Source organism: Pan paniscus, chromosome 5 (genome assembly GCF_029289425.2).
Source record: "Pan paniscus chromosome 5, NHGRI_mPanPan1-v2.0_pri, whole genome shotgun sequence".
Classification (NCBI taxonomy): Eukaryota; Metazoa; Chordata; class Mammalia; order Primates; family Hominidae; genus Pan; species Pan paniscus.
The window spans coordinates 94,112,738-94,132,413 of NC_073254.2; the positions used below are offsets into that span (position 1 = coordinate 94,112,738).

General features: G+C 37.1%; 1 long non-coding RNA gene across 1 annotated transcript in view; it reads left to right on the forward strand.

Moving 5' to 3' along the window:
• Positions 1-522: 522 nt before the first annotated feature.
• LOC134730602 (uncharacterized) overlaps positions 523-19,676 on the forward strand; it is a 619,806-nt gene continuing 600,652 nt past the window's right edge. The window contains exon 1 of the long non-coding RNA XR_010112443.1: positions 523-660. This is a non-coding gene — a long non-coding RNA (uncharacterized LOC134730602). The remainder of the gene's footprint in view (positions 661-19,676) is intronic.

Below are 19,676 nucleotides of genomic sequence, written 5' to 3' on the forward strand. Positions count from 1 at the left end.
CATATTAGCCTGTTATTTCACATAGAGAATAAAGAAAGTGTTACCAGTAGACTTATTTGTCCACAGAAAGTACACTTCTTCCCTTTTGCATTCTGAAATGAAATCTTGAATCTTTTGAGCTTTCAATCCTGTGCCCACTCTAAGGCTATAGGTGGGTTGAGGCTGAGAGGGACTGTAGGCCGCTCTTGGTGACAGCTGCTACAGTGGAAGGGGGCACTTGGCAGGGGTCCAGGGAGCAGGAAACCTCCAGTGATGGGGATGTGGTCATTCAAAAGTCACATGTTCTTGAGACACAGGCTGTGCGTACTAAACATCACCATAAAGTGATATCAGCCCTAAATTAAAGTAGCAGTTATTCATTTTTTATCTGAATCCCTAAGTCTTGTTCCATGAAACCAGGGAAGGGCTATTTGAAAGCATACTTTCTAGTACAGCTCTCACTGGCTTGAAAGATGAAACTCTCCTTAGTCATTCCAAAGCATTACTGCAGTCCAGATGTATAGTTCATATCTTCCAGCAAACGTCTGTGGGAATTATTTCCTTCCATTGGTATTAGATTATATTTTTCCAAGTCAACTCTTCCTGGCTGCCCTTCAAGGTTCTAAAGATTCTCTACTGTTGTAGTGTAACTAGTAAGAGGCAAAACCATGAGAATCAGAGGTAAGTGCTTATCAAAGGAATAGAACCAAGAGGACAAATTCTACTTAAACAATGCCATCCTTAAATGAGAGGTCAGTGGTTTGTCTGTTTATAGGAATGTATCTAATCTATATCTGTATCTGTGTCTGTCTATATTTATACCTATATCATCAGACATACATATATGTGTGCATGTGAACACATGGCAGAATTCTTTCAATAAAGTCAAATAAGAAAGTTAAACTATAGCTGAGTCTATACAAGTCCACAATCTTGATAAGAAAAAGTTCAGCAGTAGTTAATTAAGCTGTTTTTGTGTACACAAACTACCCTGTATTAGATGTAATTGGGGAATATGAAATAGTGAGGATGAGGCTATTGAAAGACCTCAGGAGAAGATAAAAAATTTACTATGGAAGTCAGTCTTCCAGAGGAAAGACCTGAAGTGAAAAAGAGTCTTGCTGGAAGATAATACTAGATGTGGATTATTGAAGAGGAGATGTAAAAAATTCCAAGTAAAGGAACAGTAGAGGAAAAACACAAAGGCAGGTTGGCTGTGATTTGTGGGGGATGTCAGGAAAGTTGGTGAGTCACAAATATAGGGGTCAGAGAGGACTGGTGAGACTGGTGGGGACACCATGGTTACTTGGGTGAATATTTCCTCATTTTATGGGAATTTCAGGATGTTAATCATCCTTGGCCACTGGGTAATAAAAGGCAGTAGCTCTTTCCAGTCATTGTGACAACCAAAAATGTCCCACAAATTTCCAAACATCCTCCATGGGATATTTATCATCCTGTCTGAAGAACCACTGGGCTAGATAATGAGAGCTTCTGAATGCCAGGATGAAATGCCAGGATGCTGTCAGGTTTTTTGTGTGAAATAGTTCTGTTTTTATTTTCCTATTTCATTTATGTAAGCGTACGTAAAACTTTACTTTTCTTAATGGTATTTACAACCCATCCACATCTGTATTATCTGTGGCTAAATTCAGTTCAGAGTTAATTCAAATTAATTATGATTCCTATGGCATCCATTACATACTGCCTTAACCTTAATTTATTGCTGTTTATAATTATCTTTATTTATAGCAGATTTGGGTGAAACTTAGGGGAACCAAGGGGTTCATCAACATCTGGAACAATTTTTCAAAAATTTCGGATTTACTAAAACCCAAACATGCTGCCAAGCACCTCTTCCCACCCTCTTTCTTTAAACTTTGAAAACACATATATTTTAGAGAACAGTGATTCCATGTGTTTTTAATTCATTTTAGTTTGTATCATGAAAATGTTTTTAAAAAGTGATTTGGCATCCAGGAAGCCCATTGAGACTTTAAAATAAATAAACTTTTAACAACTTAAAAATACCATACAAATATATTGAAACAGCAAAAGGATAAAGTTTTGATGAAGACTGATTGAGATTGAAATTTGGCAAAATTATTTTTCCACATTGATTTATAGTGTTTCATCCAACTTCCAATCCAATCTGGAGAGAATGAATTGAGTTAGTTAATCTTAGAAAAAAAAACTACCGTATCAAATTCTCTTCACCAAGACATACATCATTAGGGAGAAAATATTTAAAAATCAACTTGAATCATGGTTTGTTAATTTTTAATATTGGGGATTTTTACTATATATTTGGTGATAATGATGTAAGAAACTTTTAGGATAAAATGGAAAATGTGAGAAGTAACAAGGATAATGTAATTTGAGAAGGAAAATAAATTTAGTTATGAGTTACTTATGATTGTGACAGAAGTCAGTGATTCCTATGATTTGAGAGAAGACTGAAGATTAGCCTCTCTCTGTCTCTTTCTCACACACACACATGCACACACACACACACACGCACAGAAAGAGAGAGAGAGAACTATGTAAATATCCTGGTCCATTTATTAACGTAAATTCCACTACAGCAACTAGACTGAGGCAAAAGAGTTAAGTGATATAGAATAGATAACAGTCCTATTTAAGCCTGTCTATTTGAAGAAACTGATGAAAATTTTCAAGAGGATTACAGAGTTGACTTTTGAGCATTTGAAAGTAAGAACTCTGGAGTTACTCTAAAGAATAGAGATAAACATTATTTAACAAAGTTGTGAAAAATGTCAAATATTATTGGTATGGTAATGGAAATTTAAATGAAATACCATTTTTTACTTCACATTAGAAAAGATGTTTATCTGAAGAATATCTTATGATTTCCCACATTATTCAAGGTCTCCAATAGGAACATTCATATGCTGCTGATAAAAATGTAAAATAAATTTGAAGATGCATATTGAGTCTAAAAATGTTAATACAGTAGTCCCTCCTTATCCAAGGTTTTAATTTCTGTGGTTTCAGTTACCCTTGGTCAACCACAATCTGAAAATATTAAATGGAAAATTCCAGAAATAAACAATTCATAAGTTTTAAATTGTGTGCCATTCTGAGGAACATGATCAAATTTCTGCCATCCCATTCTGTCCTACCTGGGATGTGAATAATCCCTTTGTCTAGTGTATCCACCCTGTAGACACTACTTGTTAGTTACCTAGTATCCGTTTTGGTGTCAGATTGACTGTTGTGATATCTCAGTGCTTGTGTTCAAATAACCTTTATTTTACTTAATAATTGCTTCAAAGTGCAAAAGTAGTGATGCTGGCATATTGTTATAATTTTTCTTTTTTTATTAGTTGTTAATCTTTTACTGTTCCTAATTTTTAAATGAAACTTTATCATATGTATGTTTGTATAGGAAAAAACAGTATATATGGGGTTCAGTACTATATCTGGTTTCAACCATCCACTTATCTCCAGTGGATAAGAGGGGGACTACTGTAATCTTTAACCCAGTAATTCTACTCTTGAGAATGATTATATGTTGAGCTGAGGCAAAAAAATGTGAAACAATCTGAGTGTCTAAACATAAGGAAGGGTTAAACATATTATAATGTCCACACAATGGAAAAATAATGTTCATGAAAGGGTTATGATAAATTAGAGATATGTTTATATAAAGTGCAATACAAAATATGATGGCAGTGTTTCAAGTTGCATAGAAGAAATATACAATATGCATAGAAGAAACATATGAAGTATAAAAGGAATAGTGATTTTATTCTATTCATTTCATAGCACTGAGTCAGAACTACTGGCAGAACTCTAGTATTCAATAGTTCCTAGCTTTATTTTAGCAGATAGTAAGTGCTCAGTAAATGGAGGCTATTTTTTATATTAAAGCTCTCAAATTAATTGTATGTAAAGTTATTTTTCTTCTTTAATAAAAAGGAAATTATTGGAGAAAAAGCAAGACTTTTCTCATAGCATTTGAGAATAAAAGTTACGTGGTTACCTAATTTTACAAGCTAAAATTTCAGAAACATAAAGATATTTGAACAGAAAAATCTTCATACTTGAAATTACAATTTGAATTAGTTTTAATAATTGTGAAAATTAATTTCTCCACTGAAAGGTAAATTCTTACGATTAACATTTTTACTATGTGTAGTTGGCGTATTGAATTTGAGGGGCAAGTTGCCTGCCCTAGTCAAGCCAGACTGGACTACCATGGCCAATAGGAGCAAGAAGTCCAGTATATTCCCCTCCAAGGTCCAATTATTTTTCTTTTATACTCTTATGAGTCCCTATTTTCAGTGGTCTGGAAAGTGGAAGAGAATTCTCTGATTTATTCCTGGTTCAGTATGCCAGCTGTGGCAGAGGGTTCCTGTCTCCAGAGTAGAAGCTGCCTTCCTGGGCTGTGTTGGAAAGAAGAAAGCTGGTGCAGAGTCCACTGTGCAGCAGTCATTCTGAGTTCTGAATCAATCCTGCTTGCTTCTGGAAAGGTGGACTCCCCCAGTTTCTAGGCTGCCTCTGATTTTAAAAAGAATTCCCCACAAACTTATCAGTGCCTTCAAGGTCAAAGTTCTATCAATTCCTGAGCAAAGCATTTCCGTGGGGGCAAAGGCTACCTACAGGAGAGAATCAGGACAAGTTTTGATGTCCATCATCTTTCAGGTGAGTCATGACGATGAGCTGGGCTCCAGTGGAAATAAGCCAGTGAGTAAGGCTGATCAAGCAGCCAAGCTGTATCCTGAGGGAAACATGGGCAACGGAAAGCATCAGATTTCCTGGGTCAAAGCTATCCTGAGCTCAGGCACTGGGCTAACTGTCCCAGATTCAGCCCTTTCAGGGGAAGGAATGTAGATTCTTATTTCAGTCTCAAAGAAACTCTGTGCTTTAGAGAACTGAGTCTCCAGTGTTTCAACCCTGTCAGCATTCTGCACTACTATTAGGTTGAACTATATGAAATTGTTATTTTTGTAAGTCACCAATGGTTGGATGTTGGCAGTTTCATAAGGTTCATTCTAATAGTTCCTGGGACACAAATGACTCGAAGTAGGTCAAGACAGGTTCAGCACTTGTACTGTGCATGTTAATCTGAGGCCTCCAAGAAGCAGATGCTAAGATGGAACAAAACAGGCAAGGATTTTATTAGGAGGAAATGCCTGCATTTAAAAGAAGTAGGAAGAGAGGTGAGCCAGTCATCAGAATGTGATGCTAGTCTGACCTCAAGTGAAGGAGAGAGGGAGAGAAGGTTGGCTGCAAACCGCCTAGATTTCTATATGGTCTCAGGAAACTTTAGGGGAGTTCTCTAGCCAAAGTCAGCCAAAAAGAAGTCTCACGTCTCCTGGAGACAGGTCATTGGCAGGAAGCAGCCTATGAGAGATGTGGCCATGGCACAAATGCAGGGATAGGTTTCAGGGAGTGGTGGCTGGGGCCTCAGTCAAACACACTTCTTGTGGTTGGAAGCCCACCAGGTGTATTCTCATGCCTACCACACCCTGAGACTCAGAAGCACAGATGATGCCCTGATTCAGTCCAGGACTTGCTCTCTCCCTTCACTCTCTACCCTTGTTTTAACTGTATTTTAGGAGTCTTGTTGTTCATTGTCGCCTCATGAAGCCATCTAAATCTACCCTGACTTTTATGGAGAGGAAGTTGGTGACAGGGAATAGGACTGTGGTCCTTTCTATTATAGAAAATCATTGGCTCCTCATGCAAATTGACTCACCCCTTATTGGTGCTGTCTGTATCAGAGGAGTGAATGCTTTGACCAGTAAAACAAAAATCTCTAATTTTTTATTTCCAAGCACAAGGTTCAGCATGACAAAAACCTGCCAAACTAATAGAGGCTCTTAAAATATGCTTTGGATGACCTTTCCAATGCCTGTGTAGAGCATCTAGCTGCTTTTTGTCCCTGTTGAAGGAGAAATTGCATCTGCTAGGGCTCCCAGCTGCATAGCTAACAGCTTATTAAAAGAAAACTCAAACAATAACAAAGTTAACACTTACCAAATGTGAAAGTAAAACCTTATATTATCAAATACCCTCTCTAAATATCATTTAGTTTTTATATAGTCAAAATGTGATATTTGAAAGTGAAATCTACATAGATCTATATCTTATAGATGTGCTAACGTGTTAGAAATACAACAGAATACACATTAAGACTAAGTTTTTACTAGGAAAATTAAAATGGAAATTGAATAATTAGGTAAACCAAATTGAACATTATTTTCAGTCTAGCTTAGTTTCTTTGCTAATAGAAAGTGTGTATATTGGGAAAAAGAAGTTAACCAAGCTTTTTGGATAATTTTTCATTATGTATCTACTTCCCTAGTATGAACCTAGTATTCTTTCGGGAGAATATTTTAACCAAGATCTTAAAAGGTACACATAAATTAAGCTTATGTGCAAAACAAAGACAAAAAAGAAAAACTGTGGAAATAAATATTTAAAGGAAGAACTTGACTTCTTCTATTTGAAAAGGAGATTAAAACTATCCACACAAAACATCCGGGAGATCTGGCAAACATGCCCTGGCACTTTCCCTACACAAAAGACAGAGTCTTACACAATTCTTCCATTCACTCATGGGCTCATTTCTGTTGGCCACCCATGCTCCCCGAAGACAGCTTATGGAACTGGATTGCATCAGCAAGGCGTGATGGATGAGCAGGGACATCACCAGGGAGGGAGTACTCTGCCTTTGGCTTGGTTTAGTGTCAGATGTGAAGGAAAGAGGAGCAGTAAATTTGGAAACTATGTTGGAAGAAACTAAAATTTATTTTTAATCTCTGTAAGTTCCAAAGAAGGAATAAAACCTGCAAATTTGATGGTGAGATGATTGGGCTAATTTGTAATGTAATTCATCAAAACACAGAAACTGGAGTTCAGCCCTTCAGGCATGGGGAGATGCTTAGGAACAATTGCATGTTAATTTCCCCATTTGGGATTTCTTATATAGACTTCAAATTCTAATTCTACAAGTGCAACTAGAAAGTCAGAAAAACTACAGTCTTCTGTAAACTTTGCTTTGTGATTCAGCTAGGTTTTCATATGATATTGGAAGAAAACCTCCGTGAATAGGGGATTAAACAGAAATGAAAAGGATTTAACATATCAGCACATAAATTTAATTAAGGGCTAAAACTTAACAGTATCACAGAAAGCTTAAATGAACAAGCTTCAGAGGGATTTGCCAAATTAATTTTGTCAATGCTACCAATTAATGCTGCATTTAGAGCTGAGAGCTGTGAGGAGAGATTTTTGCAAGGATAATTGTGGGATTTCCTTGACTCTTGTGTCATCTTGCCACCAAGATTGTGCTTGTGTCGATTGGTTTTGTTGAATGCATTTTTGTGGCAATGTCTCCCTGCTTATTTTACAGTAATTCTCAGTAGGCTGTGCAAGGACCATACAATACTTCAGTGATGCTGTACTCTCATTTAGGAAAATAGGATCCTGAACTGCCAATTAAATTTATGCTAACTGAATCAAAGAAGGGCTTTTCATAACTATTTTGGCAATCAACATAAATTGTTGATGATGTAGTATGTGGAAAGCCCTGTGCTGGTGATAATGGTGGATACAAAATTGCATCATTTATAGATCCTGTCCTTATTGACTTACAGTTCGTATGTAGGATAAGACATACCCAAATGACTAGAATAGAAAGTATAAAATGAAAAGTATTGCAAAAGAATTGTGGATGGTTTGAGAAAGTCAGAGGGGATGAGAGGTTACTTGCACATGTGATGGAAATAAAGCTCTCTTCAGAGATGAGGAAAGAAATTCAAGACAGCAGAAGGTGTGAACAAATTGTGATGTTAAAAATGTCAGAGTAGAGATTGGAATGAGCAAGTCATTCAATTGGGCTGGAGTAGAGGAGTCATTAAGAAGAGTAGGCAGAAAAAAATGTTGGAAAAATAGGATATGGGCCATGTCATAGGAGCTTGAGAACGGTAGAGAAAAGGGGGTTGGCTCTATAATAGATAGTGAAGAGCTAATGAATGTTTTTGAGCAGGCAAGTAGTTTATTCAGAATTGTGAGCAGGAAGAATATACTGTAAAGTGGTTTAGGACTGGAGGATATTCTGAGGGAGAGAGACTTATAGGAAGCCTTTCTAATATCGTAGTTGAAGGGTGATAAGGACTAAACGACAGAGGAAGGGTTAACAGAGATAAGAATTATTTAGAAATATATTGCAGAATTGAAATGTATAGAATTTAGCTAAAACTTGGGGTTGGAGGATAAGAGAAAAAAGTGAGAGGCTTGATGTAGTTTGGATATGTGTCCCTACTCAAATCTCATGTTGAATTGTAATCCCCAGTAATGGAGGCAGGGCCTGGTGGGAGGTGAACAGATTACGGAGATGGATTTCTCATGAATGGTTTAGCTCCCATCCTCTTGGTGCTGCCCTCTTGATAGGGACTTCTTGGGAGATCTGGCTGTTTAAAACTACATGGCACATTGCTGTCTCTCTCTTGCGCGCCTGCTTTCACAATGTGAAGCACCTGCTGCCACTTTGCCTCCTGACATGAGTAAAAGCTCCCTGAGGCCTCCCCAGAAGCAGCTGCCACCATGCTCTCTGTACAGCCTGCAGAATCATGAGCCAATTAAATTTCTTTTCTTATAAATTACTCAGTCTCAGGCATTTCTTTATAGCAATGTGAGAATGGATTAATACAGAGATGATACCAGAATTTTAAATCTTGATGCCCTGGAAGATGGCCACACTATTAGTAAAACTGGAGAAGTCAAGAGGAGGAGCTGGATGAAGGGAGAAGGGGGAAAATATACTGAGTGTGAAGGGCAGATGGGATATGTGGACAGCTTCAGGAAGCAACTGGAAATACACAGCTGAAATATAAAAGAGAGAACTTGGCCTGGATTTCAGGTTTGGAGGCCATTTCTCTAGAAGTGTCAACTGAAGACAGGGGATTGAATAGATTGTTCAAAGGAATGAGGTAGTTGAGAAAGAGAAGTGAAAATGTTAAGGGCAAAAACTTGGATCATATACATTTCAGGAGTGAAAGAAAGGAAAAAGAGAAATCATCAGAGTTCTGGGAGGAGACCCAGAGAACAATGTCTCATTGGAAGCCAAGGGAAAAGAAGACAAAGAGAAGGTAATCAACAGGAGAGAAAGAATTAGAGAATGAGGGAAAAGACTATTGAATCGTGGTGTTCATTCATTTAGGCTTCAAGTCCTCTGGATTTTTCATTCGAAAGATTTCCTTTTTGGTCTGAATTATTCTTTTTGCAAATTAGCTTTGCCCTAACCTAGACAGCTTGCTCTCAAATTTGTTCTAAGAGACACAGTTGTGTTAATACTGTATAAAGCCTCATTTTCAACTTCCTCAGTAATAAATAATAACTATATGTTAATGTTTCTTATGGGCAAGCAATGCACTAAGTTCTTTATATGCATTTTCTTATTTGATTCTCATAAATAGGTGTGTCACTTTATTCTGACATTTAACAGATAAGGAAACTGAGCACAAAGAGGCTAAGTAATTTTCTTTTTTCATTATTTTTATTTTTGTTTATTTTTATTTTCAAATGAATCTGTATCTTTATTCATGGTTCAAGCATTACTTCCACTTAATTAAAAATGAACACATCCCCTGGAACTTAAAATAAAAGTTGGAAAAAAATGAATGCATCTTTAATCTTTTATGATTACAGATATGATGGAAAAATTGTTTCTGCCTCAAAACCCTACTTTATAAATAATTAATGAAATGTAGACATGGATAAACATCTCTAAAATTGCATTTCCCAGGGATATATCTATTTAACTCCTGATTCTTTTTTTTTGAAGTAAAATTTTTTATTAATTAAATTCATGTTACATTATCAGTAAAATAATTTTTTTCCTTAAATGGAAGATTTCTATCATCAAAGTAATAGTTAAAATTATAAGATTCAAAAAAGATTTTATGGATTTAATTTTTTTATTATTTTTTATTATTATTATACTTTAAGTTCTAGGGTGCATGTGCACAACGTGCAGGTTTGTTACATATGTATACATGTGCCATATTGGTGTGCTGCACCCATTAACTTGTCATTTACTTTAGGTATATCTCCTAATGCTATCCCTCCCCCCACCCCCACCCCACAACAGGCCCTGGTGTGTGATGTTCACCGTCCTGTGTCTTAAGTGTTCTCATTGTTCAATTCCCACCTATGAGTGAGAACATGTGGTGTTTGTTTTTTTGTCTTTGCGATAGTTTGCTCAGAATGATGTTTTCCAGTTTCATCCATGTCCCTAAAAAAGACATGAACTCATCCTTTTTTATGGCTGCATAGTATTTCCTGGTGTATATGTGCCACATTTTCTTAATCCAGTCTATCATTGATGGACATTTGGGTTGGTTCCAAGTCTTTGCTATTGTGAATAGTGCTGCAATAAACATACGTGTGCATGTGTCTTTATAGTAGCATGATTTATAATCCTTTGGGTATATACCCAGTAATGGGATGGCTGGGTCAAATGGTATTTCTAGTTCTAGATCCTTGAGGAATCACCACACTGTCTTCCACAATGGTTGAACTAGTTTACAGTCCTACCAACAGTGTAAAAGTGTTCCTATTTCTACACATCCTCTCCAGCACCTGTTGTTTTCTGACTTTTTAATGATCGCCATTCTAACTGGTGTGATATGATATCTCATTGTAGTTTTGATTTGCATTTCTCTGATGGCAAGTGATGATGAACATTTTTTCATGTGTCTTTTGACTGCACAAATGTCTTCTTTTGAGAAGTGTCTATTCATATCCTTCGCCCACTTTTTAATGGGGTTGTTTGATTTTTTTCTTGTAACTTTGTTTAAGTTCTTTGTAGATTTTGGATATTAGCCCTTTGTCAGATGGGTAGATTGCAAAAATGTTCTCCCATTCTGTAAGTTGCCTGCTCATCCTGATGGTGATTTCTTTTGCTGTGCAGAAGCTCTTTAGTTTAATTAGATCTCATTTGCCAATTCTGGCTTTTGTTGCCATTGCTTTTGGTGTTTTAGACATGAAGTCCTTGCCCATGCCTATGTCCCGAATGGTATTGCCTAGGTTTTCTTCTAGGGTTTTTATGGTTTTAGGTCTAACATTTAAGTCTTTAATCCATCTTGAATTAATTTTTATATAAGATGTAAGGAAGGGATCCAGTTTCAGCTTTCTACATATGGCTAGCCAGTTTTCCCAGCACCATTTATTAAATAGGGAATCCTTTCCCCATTTCTTGTTTTTGTCAGGTTTGTCAAAATCAGATGGTTGTAGATATGTGGTATTATTTCTGAGGGCTCTATTCTGTTCCATTGGTCTATATCTCTGTTTTGGTACCAGTACCATGCTGTTTTGGTTACTGTAGCCTTGTAGTATAGTTTGAAGTCAGGTAGTGTGATGCTTTCAGCTTTGTTCTTTTGGCTTAGGATTGTCTTGGCAATGCGGGCCCTTTTTTGATTCCATATGAACTTTAAACTTTAAAAAACTTTAAAGTTTTTTCCAATTCTGTGAAGAAAGTCATTGGTAGCTTGATGGGGATGGCATTGAATCTATAAATTACCTTGGGCAGTATGGCCATTTTCACCATATTGATTCTTCCTCTCCATGAGCATGGAATGTTCTTCCATTTGTTTGTGTCCTCTTTTATTTCGTTGAGCAGTGGTTTGTAGCTTTCCTTGAAGAGGTCCTTCACATCCCTTGTAAGTTGGATTTCTAGGTATTTTATTCTCTTTGAAGCAATTGTGAATGGGAGTTCACTCATGATTTTGCTCTCTGTCTGTTATTGGTGTATAGGGATGCTTGTGATTTTTGCACAGTGATTTTGTATCCTGGGACTTTGCTGAAGTTGCTTATCAGCTTAAGTAGATTTTGGGCTGAGAAGGTGGGGTTTTCTTTTTCTTTTTCTTTTTTTTTTTTGAGACGGAGTCTGGCTCTGTCGCCCAGGCTGGAGTGCAGTGTCTCAATCTCGGCTCACTGCAAGCTCCGCCTCTCGGGTTCATGCCATTCTCCTGCCTCACCCTCCCGAGTAGCTCGGACTACAGTCGCCCGCCACCATGCCCGATGATGGGGTTTTCTAAATATACAATCATGTCATCTGCAAACAGGGACAATTTGACTTCCTCTTTTCCTAATTGAATACCCTTTATTTCTTTCTCCTGCCTGATTGCCCAGGCCAGAACTTCCAACACTATGTTGAATAGGAGTGGCGAGAGCAGGCATCCCTGTCTTGTGCCAGTTTTCAAAGGGAATGCTTCCAGTTTTTGCCTATTCAGTATGATATTGGCTGTGGGTTTATCATAAGTAGCTCTTATTATTTTGAGAGACATCCTGTCAATACATAGTTTATTGAGAGTTTTTAGCATGAAGCACTGTTGAATTTTGTCAAAGGCCTTTTCTGCATCTATTGAAATAATCATGTAGTTTTTTTCATTGGTTCTGTTTATATGCTGGATTATGTTGATTGATTTGTGTATGTTGAAACAGCCTTGCATCCCAGGGATGAAGCCCACTTGATCATGCTGGAAAAGCTTTTTGATGTGCTGCTGGATTTGGTTTGCCATTATTTTGTTGAGGATTTTTGCATCGATGTTCATCGGGATATTGGTCTAAAATTCTTTTTTTGTTGTGTCTCTGCCAGGCTTTGGTATCAGGATGATGCTGGCCTCATAAAATGAGTTAAGGAGGATTCCGTGTTTTTCTATTGATTGGAATAGTTTCAGAAGGAATGGTACCAGCTCCTCCTTGTACCTCTGGTAGAATTCGGCTGTGAATCCGTGTGGTCTTGGACTTTTTTTGGTTGGTAGGCTATTAATTATTGCCTCAATTTCAGAGCCTGTTATTGGTCTATTCAGAGATTCAAGTTCTTCCTGGTTTAGTCTTGGGAGGGTGTATGTGTCCAGGAATGTATCCATTTCTTCTAGATTTTCTAGTTATTTGCATAGAGATGTTTATAGTATTCTCTGATGGTAGTTTGTATTTCTGTGAGATCAGTGGTGATACCCCTTTATCTTGTTTTTTTGTGTGTTTATTTGATTCTTCTCGTCTTCTTTCTTAGTCTTGCTAGTGGTCTATCAATTTTGTTGATCTTTTCAAAAAACCAGCTCCTGGATTCATTGATTTTTTGAAGGGTTTTTTGTGTCTCTGTCTCCTTCAGTTCTGCTCTGATCTTTGTTATTTCTTGCCTTCTGCTAGCTTTTGAATGTGTTTGCTCTTCTTCTCTAGTTCTTTTAATTGTGATGTTAGGGTGTTGATTTTAAATCTTTCCTGCTTTCTCTTGTGGGCATTTAGTGCTATAAATTTCCTCTACACACTGCTTTAAATGTGTCCCAGAGATTGTGGTGTGTTGTGTCTTTGTTCTCATTGGTTTCAAAGAACATCTTTATTTCTGCCTTCATTTCATTATGTACCCAGTAGTCATTCAGGAGCAGGTTGTTCAGTTTCCATGTAGTTGAGTGGTTTTGAGTGAGTTTCTTAATCCTGAGTTCTTGTTTGATTGCACTGTGGTCTGAGAGACAGTTTGTTATAATTTCTGTTCTTTTACATTTGCTGAGGAGTGCTTTACTTCCAACTATGGGGTCAGTTTTGGAATAAGTGTGGTGTGATGCTGAGAAGAATGTATATTCTGTTGATTTGGGGTGGAGAGTTCTGTAGATGTCTATTAGGTCTGCTTGGTACAGAGCTGAGTTAAATTCCTGGATATCCTTGTTAACTTTCTGTCTCGATCTGTCTAACGTTGACAGTGGGGTGTTAAAGTCTCCCATTATTATTGTGTAGGAGTCTAAGTCTCTTTGTAGGTCTCTCAGGACTTGCTTTATGAATCTGGGTGCTCCTGTGTTGGGTGCATATATATTTAAGATAGTTAGCTCTTCTTGTTGAATTGATCCCTTTACCATTATGTAATGGCCTTCTTTGTCTCTTCTGATCTTTGTTAGTTTAAAGTCTGTTTTATCAGAGACTAGGATTGCAACCCCTGCTTTTTTTTTGCTTTCCATTTTTGGTAGATCTTCCTCCATCCCTTTATTTTGGGCCTATGTGTTTCTCTGCATGTGAGATGGGTCTCCTCAATACAACACACTGATGGGTCTTGACTCTTTATCCAACTTGCCAGTCTGTGTCTTTTAATTGGAGCATTTTGTCCATTTACATTTAAAATTAATATTGTTATGTGTGAATTTGATCCTGTCATTACAATGTTAGCTGGTTATTTTGTTCTTTAGTTGACGCATTTTCTTCCTAGCCTCAATGGTCTTTACACTTTGGCATGTTTTTGCAGTGGCTGTTACCGGTTGTTCCTTTCCATGTTTAGTGCTTCCTTCAGGAGCTCTTTTAGGGCAGGCCTGGGTGGTGACAAAATCTCTCAGCATTTGCTTGTCTGTAAGGGATTTTATTTCTCTTTCACTTATGAAGCTTAGTTTGGCTGGATATGAAATTCTGGGTTTAAAATTCTTTTCTTGAAGAACGTTGAATATTGGCCCCCACTCTCTTCTGGCTTGTAGGGTTTCTGCCGAGAGATCCTCTGTTAGTCTGATGGGCTGCCCTTTGTGGATAACCTGACCTCTCTCTCTAGCTGCCCTTAAGATTTTTTCCTTCATTTCAACTTTGGTGAATCTGACAATTATGTGTCTTGGAGTTGCTCTTCTTTAGGAATATCTTTGTGGTGTTCTCTGTATTTCCTGAATTTCAATGTTGGCCTGCCTCCCTAGGTTGTGGAAGTTTTCCTGGGTAATATCCTGAACAATGTTTTCCAAGTTGGTTCCATTCTCCCCGTCACTTTCAGGTACACCAATCAGATGTAGATTTGGTCTTTTCACATAGTCCCATATTTCTTGGAGGCTTTTTTCATTTATTTTTACTATTTTTTCTCTAAACTTCTCTTCTTGCTTCATTTCATTCATTTGATCTTCAGTCACTGATACCCTGTCTTCTAGTTGATCGAATTGGCTACTGGAGCTTGTGCATGCATCATGTAGTTCTAATGTCATGGTTTTCAGCTCCATCAGGTCATTTAAGATCTTCTTTACGCTGTTTATTCTAGTTAGCCATTCGTCTAACCTTTTTTTAAGGTTTTTAGCTTCTTTGCAATGGGCTCAAACGTCCTCCTTTAGCTTGGAGAAGTGTGTTATTACCGATGGTCTGAAGCCTTCTTCTCTCAACTCGTCAGAGTCATTCTCCATCCAGCTTTGTTCTGTTGCTGGCGAGGAGCTGTGTTCCTTTGGAGGAGAAGAGGTCCTCTGATTTTTAGAATTTTTAGCTTTTCTGCTCTGGTTTCTCCCCATCTTTGTGGTTTTGTCTACCTTTGGTCTTTGATGATGGTGACGTGCAGATGGGGTTTTTGTGTGGATGTCCTTTCTGTTTGTTAGTTTTCCTTCTAAGAGTCAGAACCCTCAGCTGCAGGTCTGTTGGAGTTTGGTGGAGGTCCACTCCAGACACTGTTTGCCTGGGTATCACCAGCAGAGGCTGCAGAACAGCAAATATTGCAGAACAGCCAATGTTGCTGTCGGATCCTTCCTCTGGAAGCTTTGTCTCAGAGGGGCACTGGGCTATATGAGGTGTCAGTTGGCCCCTACTGGGAGGTGCCTCCCATTTAGGCTACTCGGGGGTCAGGGACCCACTTGAGGAGGCAGTTTGTCCTTTCTCAGATCTCAAACTCTGTGCTGGGAGAACCACTACTCTCTTCAAAGCTATCAAACAGGGACATTTAAGTCTGCAGAATTTTCTGCTGCCTTTTGTTCAGCTATGCCCTGCCCCCAGAGGTTGAGTCTACAGAGGCAGGCAGGCCTCCTTGAGCTGTGGTGGGCTCCACCCAGTTCGAGCTTCCTGGCTGCTTTGTTTACCTACTCAAGCCTCAGCAATGGCGGGCACCCCTCCCTCAGCCTGGCTGCCATGGCCTTTCAGTTCCATCTCAGACTGCTGTGCTAGCAGTGAGCAAGGCTCCGTGGGTGTGGGACCCTCCAAGCCATGAGCAGGATATAATCTCCTGGTGTGCTCTTTGCTCAGTTGGAAATGTAGAAATCACTCGTCTTCTGTGTCACTCACGCTGGGAGCTGTAGACTGGAGCTCTTCCTATTCGGCCATCTTGGAACCTCCAACCTATTTTTATTTTTTAATTTTATTTTGTTAAGAGCAGTTTTAGGTTTACAGTAAAATTGAGAGGAAGTACAGTGATTTTCCATACACTCCTGCCTGCACACATGCATAGCCTCCCATATGATCAACATCCATCACCAAAGAGTACATTTGTTGCAATTGATGAACCTACATTGTCACATCATAATCATTCGAAGTCCATATTTTACCTTAGAGTTCACTCTTAGTAGTGTACATTCTATAGGTTTGGACAAATGTATAGTGACAAATAGTCATCATTAAAGCATCATAAAGACTATTTTCACTGCCCTAAAAAGTCTCTGTGCTTCACCTACTCATCCCTTGGCTCCACCCCTGGATCATTTTACGATTGCCATAGTTTTGAGGCTAAGTAATTTTCCTAATATTTATAGACTCAGGAGGTACATGTGCAAGTTTGCTACATGGATATGTTGTGTAATGGTGAAGTTTGGGCTTCCAGTGCACCCATCACCTGAAGAGTGAACATTGTACCCAATAGGTAATTTTTCAACCCTTACCCCCCTTCCTTTTTCTCCCCACCAGCTTAGGTAATTTGTCCACGATCTGATAATTGATCAATGAACAAGTTTCTCCATCTCTTAGTCCTAACCCTTAACTACTAGTCTACATTATTTTCTTTGCTTGTGTGTATGCCTTTACAAACATAAAAGTACCAAAAACCTGTAAAAAAAGTGTATTTGTGACATTGGTAGGTATAGTATTGTAGTTAAGATGTTTTGTAATAGAAGGTTAAATTGCTTCCTTGATAATGTTTATATATATTTTCTTTCAATACAAATTTCTTTTTTAGCTTTCTTATTTTTTCTCATACATGTCATATGAATCAAATATTCATTTAATAATGAAAGTCAGATACATCATGTTTTTATAATACCAAAATCTGGAAATAGCCAAGAGAGTTTGGATTTAATATAATGCATGGAATATTAATGGAAAAAAATCAATTTTTTAAATCCTGATGTTTCAGAAATGTGACATCAGGTCCTCATTCACAATTTATAAAGCTCAGAAATCTGGCACTTTGGGCTCACAGAAAAGATGAACTGAAACATTACTAGTAAGCTCAAAATATCCAAGGAAACGGCAAATGTGTATGCTATAAAGAACTCTAGAGAGAAAGAAGCAGCAAAATCATTTCTCATTTTTAGAAGCAATAAAATATTTTTAGAAAGACCACATTTTGATTGACTCTCTAGTTATAACTTTTATGACTAGAGAATTATTTGAATCATATGGTGATTTTTAAAGAATAAAGTTCTGCTTCCCTATCCCTGAAAAAATCAACATCCATCACCAAAGAGTACATTTGTTGCAAATGATGAACCTATGTTGTCACATCAAACTGGATGCTTATCAAACTGGTTGGTTACTTGGGCAAATACTCATATCCATCCAGAAACAGGTTACACAGAGTATGAATTATCTTGATCTCTCCTCCCCCTCTGCCTCTCTCTCTTCCTCGCTTTCACTCTTTTACCATGCTGATTTCTCTTTTCTTACTTCAGTGATCCCCAAGAAGGTAATATAGAGTAATCTAGTTTTGGTAATCATTGCTCAAGTAGACGGGATTTAAAAGTCTGTAATCTCTCTCCTCCTTAGCATAGCTGAATAAAAAATGAGCTGTTCTAATGCTTTGATAGCATTCATCTGTACCAAGCAGCCAATGTATCTGATACCACCTGCAATTCAGGTTTACACAATGTGAATTTTCACTTGATACAATTACACTTCTTTATTGCTTTGAAGATGGCATAGCAGACTTAGCCACTTGATTATTCAGGAAAGATGAAGATTGATGCTATAACTTTATCCCAGTCACTCATTGACAGCACATAAGAGTGACTATACAATGTCTGGTACTGTGAGTTCAAAGACATGGCTCCTATTTATAGTAGCTATGACCTCAGGTGTCCTGATCTTAAGTATAAAAACCCGTATGTATGTAATAATGTCTTATATTAACCAAACTTCTCTTTACTGTGTCTTGTATGCATTTGGCCTCAGAGTTGTATTTAGAGAGAAAACCTCCAAAACATGGAGATTTGGGAAAGGAGATGTGTGTGAATATTTGGGAAAGAAGTCTGTTTTGGAAGGCATTATTTTATTATTCTATCCAACCTTATTTTAAAAATACAGAAATAACCTCTAAGCTAGAACTGGGCTGTCTTAGTAAGCTTTTCATAAATATTGTTCAATTTTGTTGAGCAGTCGTAGAAGCTTAATTTGTACCTTAGTGTTTAGTGAAAACTGAATATTTAAAAGGTTAATCAAGTCATCTTTATATCCTCAATATCTAGCAACTATTTGTTCTTTGAATGAATGAAACTATGTGGTTCTCTAATATTAGAGACAGAACAAAGGAAAATGAACTTACATGGTTTTTTCTCCCCTTTGGGAGAAATATTTAACATGCTACAGAGAACCTATAGTTTTTAAAGATCCTCAGACCTTTAATAAAACCCTTTTTGCTTAGATTCAAGCAATTTTTATACTTTTGATTTCATTAAAGCATATATTGAGCTTTGGAAACGTATGAGAATTAAGTGGAATCACATAATCAATATGAATTATGTTAGTTTTAGAAATATATTTTATAGCTGTCATGTTTTCTTTCATTCACCTCATTAATTTGAATTATTAAAATGTTATGTTTATGTATATAACTTTCTTCTTACATATATGTAGTCTGTGCTCTTTATCTCACAAAGATCATTTGAGGATTTAAAAAATTTAAGTATTGCTGCTTATAAGCAGTGAAACTATATGAATAGAAAAAACATCACAGAAAATAATTGGAAGATATAATTTAAATTAATTTATATAACATAATTAAAAATAATTTTAAATAAATACCAGGTAAACTGTCTAGTAACAACTTCTCTTAGATAGGGATATGATTTTCCTGACATAACGGTGAGAACACAGTTGTCCTCAGACACTTAGACCAGAATTAAGGAAGTACTAGAGTACATGCCATGAAAGAAAGACTAGACTGAAGAACCTTTTGGGTGAATAATCCATTATGTCTTTCCCATCTGTTTTATGCTGTTCACATTCTCGCTATGTGAAGTTATTCAGCCACTGGAGGTCTCTGTTTCTCTGTATAATTTTAGCAAGATGCATGTTTATCATTATTTATAAAGAGAACCATTCCCTTACAAAATCACTGATATTAAATAAGGGAAGCTAGTTAGCTACATTTCTGTTTTCAATAGCTAGAAACTGTATAAGCCTTCTATATGTTATAGTCACAGTTTCAGTTTATACAGGACAAAATTTGTGGCAATTATCTTGCGTGGGATTGGATGAATATCCACATTTCAGGATCTTCAAATAGCTTTGTCTTCAGTATTATTTCTATTTATGTGACAAAGCACCAACTATAATTGGTGAATTGATTTTGCCTTCTCTCAATTTTCTTATTTGGAAAATTTACATGTTTTTCTTTAAAATATAAAATAACCTGAATGTGTGTGTGTGTGTGTGTGCATATATACATATATTTTTTAATTTTTTTTTGTGAGATGGCATCTAAGATGCCATCATTCTAAGATACACCATTATTTTATGAATCA